The sequence below is a fragment of the Paroedura picta genome, chromosome 5, assembly GCF_049243985.1.
Source record: "Paroedura picta isolate Pp20150507F chromosome 5, Ppicta_v3.0, whole genome shotgun sequence".
Classification (NCBI taxonomy): domain Eukaryota; kingdom Metazoa; phylum Chordata; class Lepidosauria; order Squamata; family Gekkonidae; genus Paroedura; species Paroedura picta.
In genome coordinates this window covers 86,432,458-86,439,208 of record NC_135373.1, presented here as the reverse complement: position 1 = coordinate 86,439,208, position 6,751 = coordinate 86,432,458, and the positions used below count along the sequence as shown (strand labels likewise).

The 6,751-nt window shown below is 40.8% G+C and overlaps 1 non-coding gene across 1 annotated transcript; it reads left to right on the top strand.

Moving 5' to 3' along the window:
* Positions 1-6,397: 6,397 nt before the first annotated feature.
* LOC143839201 (U6 spliceosomal RNA) lies at positions 6,398-6,500 on the top strand. The gene has a single exon (XR_013231655.1). It is a non-coding gene; the product is annotated as a U6 spliceosomal RNA (small nuclear RNA).
* Positions 6,501-6,751: the final 251 nt, after the last annotated feature.

The window sequence follows — 6,751 nt, the reverse complement described above, 5'->3', positions numbered from 1 at the left end:
GCAGTGGTGGGCTGCTGGTGCCTTGTGCAGCCTGGTAGCAGCATGCTCACACCAGCTATCAGGGGTGGGCCCACTTGTGCCTATTTAAGGTGCAACATGCTGGGGCCCTGTCTCTTGCCCCTGAATCCAGCAGACAGCTTCCCTCCCACCCACCCTGGTTTTGTTGTGTGGTTGTATTGCTCTTAGAATTTTATTCTCACACTTGTGGGGGTTTTCCAAGACAAGGAGCCTGTTGGTAGGGGCCTTGTCTGTGTACAGGACCCCCCCCCCCAGGAGGTTGTGGGGCCTCTTACGAGGTGGCATGATATTGGGCGAAGCTGACCCAGCTGGGAAGGCTGAAGGGGCCCATTTGCCAGGTAACTGAGGTTGGCTCCCTTTGGCTCCCCCATCAAGAGTCACTTCCCAGATACAGCAGGACTCTGAGAGGCAAGGGGATCTGAGTTCGCTGCTGGGGATGAATCAGAGCACCAGAACACCTCTCGGAGTCTGGGGATTAGGCACCAGTTGGCTGATTAGTAGGCCAGGCTCCCTTCTCATGGTTGCCAACTTGGTGTGTATGTTAAATAAGGCTGTGGCTGTGTTAAAAGCAAAACCATCATGTCGCGTCTCCTTCCAGCCAACATGCTCCACTGCAAATCATCAACAGGTAATAAATATGACACAAACACATTTTTCTGTTAGTTAAAGAGCAGCAGAGTATGAGAGGGAATCACAAAGCATTGCTTCAAAACCAGATAACCTGAGCTCTACCACAAAATAGGTAAGACAAGATGCAGTGATAACCACAGAAATTTGTCCTGCAACAGCAGATACTTTTTTTTTCTTTTTTCCCTTTCACATCCCACTAAATGCTAGGACCTTTGCAGCCAAGTCATGTTCAATTTTCACAGTAGAGGAAGCACAAAAAGAATAAAGTTACACATATAATGGTTAACATCAGAAATATAATCAACTTAAATTTATTCTGAGCATTAAGATATCTGCTTGTACTACCTGCAGATCTTTCATGAAGAGTAATATAAGAAAATACTGTATAAGGAGAAAAAAATGCACAATGAACCATTTTATTTACAGACTACATTCTTGGATTTATAGTCCAAACCAGAAAGCTGAGAGATAGTAAGTGTGGGATGTATAAAGGATTACATGTTCTAATAACAAGAATAGTTCAAGAAGAAAGAAAGAAAGAAAGAAAGAAAGAAAGAAAGAAAGAAAGAAAGAAAGAAAGAAAGAAAGAAAGAAAGAAAGAAAGAAAGAAAGAAAGAAAGAAATAGCAGGTCCATGTGGGACCTAGATACTTTTGCCTTTATAGATTCCTCCCACCATAATAATATCAATATTAAAATTTTGGTCTGAATGACCATAAAATAAAGATTGATATCAATATTAAAAATTATTTTTGATATTTTAAATACATCAACATTTTAATTTAATTTAATAAATTTTGATTTGCAGGTAGCCACTTGGGAAGGAAGATGCTCACACATAGATGGCTTCAACAGGGCCACAGCTTTATTATAAACACGGTTGTTAGTCCTGAACTTGGCACAGTTCCACCACTGGGAACACAGGTCTCTTTTGCTGATGGGTCACACCCAACCCGGTGTGCCAGAGAGAGGTGCAGACCTCCCCTGAACTTACCAGGCCACCTGGTCCTGCGAGCTTCCAGCCTTCCTGTCTGGCTTAGGCTAGCTCGCCCCAGGCCACCTCTTTAAGGAGGCCCCACTCACGGGAAGCTTGGTACCCTTGATTGAACTTCCCCAAAACAGGGTGCCTGCCTGTGCCGTAGCTGCCCCCATAAAAGATGTGACATTTTAACAAGTGTTATAATTCCAAACCCATTAACAAATTCCAACCAAAATTGTTAACCGTAATAACTACTAACTATAACTGGGTGGGAGCTGCAGAACTCACCAGCCTCTGAAGGGTGGAAGAGGCTGAATGCTGCAGCCCACACCTTATATAGGTCTCCCAAGCATGCATCCATTCCTGTCTCCTGCACATGCCTCCCCTGTGATGTCCCCTCCTGCAGGGTAAAGACACAGTGCGTCTTCATCCCTCTGGCCTGCTACTTCGTCAATGGCAACATGGGGGGTGAGGTAGGTCCCCAGCTGTGCTTCATGAAGAAGAGTTGGTTTTTATACCCAGCTTTTCACTACCCAGAGGTTTCAAAGTAGTTTACAATCTCCTTCCTTTCCTCTCCCCACAACAGATACCCTGTGAGGGGCTGAGAGAGCTCTGACAGGACTGCTCTGAGAGAACATATTAGGGCTGTGACTAGCTCAAGGTCACCCTGCTGGCTGCATATGGAGGAGTGGCAAATCAAACCTAGTTTGCCAGATTAGAAGCTGCCACTCTTAACCACTACATCAAGCAAGGGCCTTAAAAGTACTGTGGGACCTAGGCATTGTGCCTACTGGATAATCAGGCCCTGAGAGAGAGAAGCTACCAAATAGCTCATAGAAAACCATTTCCTGGACTAGTATTGGTTTACTAAAGCCTTTTGTGTAGAAAGACAGTAAAAGGGCAAAGGGGGTTCTTTAACCATTTTGACTCCATTATTTTGTTGCATTATTTAATGACTTCCATTTAAAATAATGAGAGGAATTGATTTCTTTGAAAATAGACCTGTATGAATTGCTGATCTATAATAGTCATGTCATGCCACCAGCTGAAATAATAAAATGATAAACATGCATGTATGAGTCAGTCATATACATCTGTCCTAGGTTTTTCCCAAGGGAGTGTGGGAGTTTGTGAGATATGGAACTAAACGGTTACTCCTCAACAGGCAGATTCAGATGGGTTTCATGTGCATGCACACAGAGTCTTATACTCAGAATTAAACTTTGTTCATCTTAAAAGTGCCACTGGACTCAAACTTTGTTATTATTATTATAATTATATTTATACCCCACCTCCCCCCGAAGGCTCGAGGCGGTTCCATTCCTCTACAGGCAGTTTTCCTTGGATTATATAGGGTGTAATGTAGAATTTATACAAACACAGACTCATTTCTGCTTCAATTTTAATGGCAGTTAATGGATTCAAAGCAAAGCAATGACAGAAATATTCTTACTGACATCTGGCTATTTGACAGACTCTCCTAGAAGACAGGTTTCCAGTTATGAAAGTGTCTCTATATCTGTCAATTTGGTTAGTTTGTGGAAAGGCTGTCAGATAGTCTAGGCTACCTTGTAAAAAGCATCAAATTGAAATTTGTGGAGCTGTGTCATTCCTTTTCCTGCTGTTAGTTATGAATCAAGACATAGCAAATGTTATGGACATGAATGGCACGTCCAAATGCTAGATGAATTCTGGGTATTTTTGTGTTTCTGAGCATGGCAGATAAATCTCGAGTCAGAATGTCAGGGAGACAGATAGCTACCATGGCAACTTTATAGTTTGCAAAGAATTAAACCATCACATATATTCTAAATGATGACATAAAACCATTTCTTTAAAACCATATGTCCAAAAGTTGCTTAAATAAACAAATCCATAGATTTATCTCTAGATGCATCCTCCAAAGCCAGAGTTAGTTTGAAAAGTAGTTGATAATGAATACAAGTTTGGGGGGGGGAGAGTTCCTGTCGCAGAAGAGAACTCAATGCCTGTAAACAGTGAGGAAGCTATGAATGATGCTGACTGTCCAGAGAACATTATGAGCAGAAAGATTACTGCTTTTGATGTTCTGATTGTATTCTGATAAAGGTGCACTTCGGAATCTACTGTCTGATCTACAAGGGGTATAAACTACACATACCAGGTATAACCTGTAATTACAAAATGGGAATGATTTACCTAAATACATGCCAGCTTCTTAAAACAGATTTTATATATAAATGCCAGAAAAATAAGGAGAAATAGACTTTACAGAGATACATATGTTCCTAGGATATTGTTTGTAAATAAACCAAGTCTTTAAGAACACTTCCCAAGGGACACCATTGCCATTGCAATGGTTCTGAGTGTAAACTCTTATTGGAGCTGGTTGAATTTGTAAACCCGAAGAATTAAAAACCCATTAAATTAACATTATAAATGTGATATTAGGCAACTATAGATATTAAAGGGAATGCTTTGTGTTATATACATATTCAATATATTATTCGTCCATACTTAAAATCTGGATAATGTTGTTATAAATAGTACACAGCTTCAAATGCTAGAAACATTAATAATGGTCTTAAAATGGCTGCAGCAATACAGGATTCATCACATACAATCCAGTGTATAGCATTTGACGTTGTCACATTCAGGATTTCTGCAAAGTTTATTTTCACATGTATCTCCTTCTCAGCAAGCACTACATAACTTTCCTTGCCTATTACTGTGTCATATGCCCACATATCCTGTTATATGTAGGTTTTTCAACAAGGCCTTTAAATATTAGAATAATGGAATAAATATCACACATCAGACATCACAACAAAGACGCTCCCATGTCAGTTCATTGGGATGAGTTGGGACATGCTTAGGAGGACTTCAGGTTCTTTGGCATCAAACATATCATGGCATGACCACATCAAAGGTTGAATGTAGCCCAGAAACTATTACAAAAATAATAAGAATAAAAAGAATAAATCTGGACCACATTTTGGCTGAGTTCCATGAATATTTCTTACAAGGATTAATTCTGAGACTGATTTATTAAAAGAAATTCATTAGTCAGCCATTGGAATTGTTCCTTTTTCTTCATTTTTGGTCTCCATTGGATTAACTGGTCTTTGTTTTGAAAGATTCCTTTCTTAACAGTGTAAGTATATGGTTAGATACCTTTCCTCAGCTGAAATTTGATTTACTTTATAATGCTGTTGTACATGGAGTACATAATTAAATTCAGTGTGAAGGGGTGATTCAATCACATCATAAAGAAAGAAACAGGTTTCACATTGGCTCTGCTGCACCAAGTAAATAATGTTATCGAGCTTTCACAAATAAATGAGTTACAGAGAAAGCTGTACTATACCCTAATTCAGGATTAGCACTTAGGGACCCTCAGAGGGCACACTCCCAGTCTAGGCAGAGTTCTTGGGGAACCAGAGAACTTGCAAGTATGGTAAGATTTTATCTGATTGCTGTCCTAATAGCTGTCCTATTTGCTATCAGAGACCAAGGTTTTGTACTCAGTGTACTACATGAAACAAAGAAAAACATTTTCTGGTCAGTAATTAAGAGTGTGCATTGGATTTTTCTGAGCCAAAAAAGCACTTTATTGGTATTTTTCAACTGTCCCCCCCCCCCCAATCAAATAAATACAGGAGTCTATTTTCGGGTATTCAGTATAGCCAATCTTTGAAAAATCCAAAATATTATTTGAGAGTGCCAGATAACTGTAGTTAAAGCTGCACTTTTGTTCATACCCTATAAGCAACACAAACTCCTTCCCTCTGATTATATGGGTGTCCTTCTGGGTTTGAGTGTCCTGGATCCGAGCAAAAATAAATATGCTGCTTTTCTCTACCCGAAGGTGCCTCAAAGTGGCGTACAGTTGCCTTCCCATTCCTCTCCCCACAACAGGCACCCCACAACAGGCACTTGTGAGGTAGGTGAGGCTAAGAGAGTCCTGATATTACTGCTCAGTCAGAAGAGCTTTATCAGTGCTGTGTGCAAGCCTAGCTGGCTGCATGTGGGGAAGTGCAGAATCAAGCCCAGCTCGCCAGATTAGATGTCTGGCGGGCTGGGTTTGATTCTGCACTCCCCCACATGCAGCTCTCTTAGGTGGCAGTGGGTATGCCTCTCATGTCTGGATTACTTGCTGCTGAGCCAATATTGTCTAATAACTAGAGTATAGCTCTCTCTTTCTTGTTAATCCTCCTTACCCTCAAATAGGTGTATGTATAGCATTAGCATCGCTCATTGATGCTGATTCTCTACTGCTAGCCTTACCATGTCCACAGCAAGTTGCAAGAGAGAAGCACAGGTCCATCTGTTAGTGTGTACATCAGGGTCCCCAAAGTGGAGACTGTGGGCACCATGGCATTTGCCAAACAATTTTAGAACATGAGTGCCGCCAAGTGGGACTCTTGTACATTGGGGATTTAAATAGCTATACAGTTTTTTTTATAACATTGCTTTGGCAGCACAGGGATATTCATTGTGTGACTGAAGGCATGCAAGAAAATTCATTTAAAATGCATCCAGTTTCACAGAGCTTTGCCTGAACTATTGAAGAGAATTAGAATTATGCAGGACTTCACTCCTGACATTTTGTTTTTGGCTGTGCCTCTTGTGGCAACCATTTGGTGGCTGGCTTCACCTCTTGTGGATGCTGTTTCATGACTACACCTGCCACCTCATGTCCACAGACTCAAGAAGGTTGGAGGCCTCTGATATAAGCCATGAGAATAATTTGAGCTAGTACAGTGTGGTGCTTAGAGAGCCATAATAGTGTGTGCTTGCTTCGGTAGCACATATACTAAAATTGGAATGATACAGAGAAGGTTAGCAGGGCCCCCGAGAGTCAGACAACAGTCTGGTAAATCCAGGTTATTCCTAGTCTGCCATGGAAGCTCACTGGGTATCCTTGAGCTAGTCATGTATTTTCAGTCTAACCTACTGGAAGGGCTCATGTGAGGATAAATGGAGGACAATGATGTAAACTGCTTTGAGTTCCCACTGGGGAGAAAGGTGAGTTATAAGAGAGGTAAATGATCAGAAATAACTTTAAAAAGTGGAAGCTACATTATCAGCAGACATTCACTGAAGGTTTGTATTTATATTGATATTTGAATTAGATATTCATGAA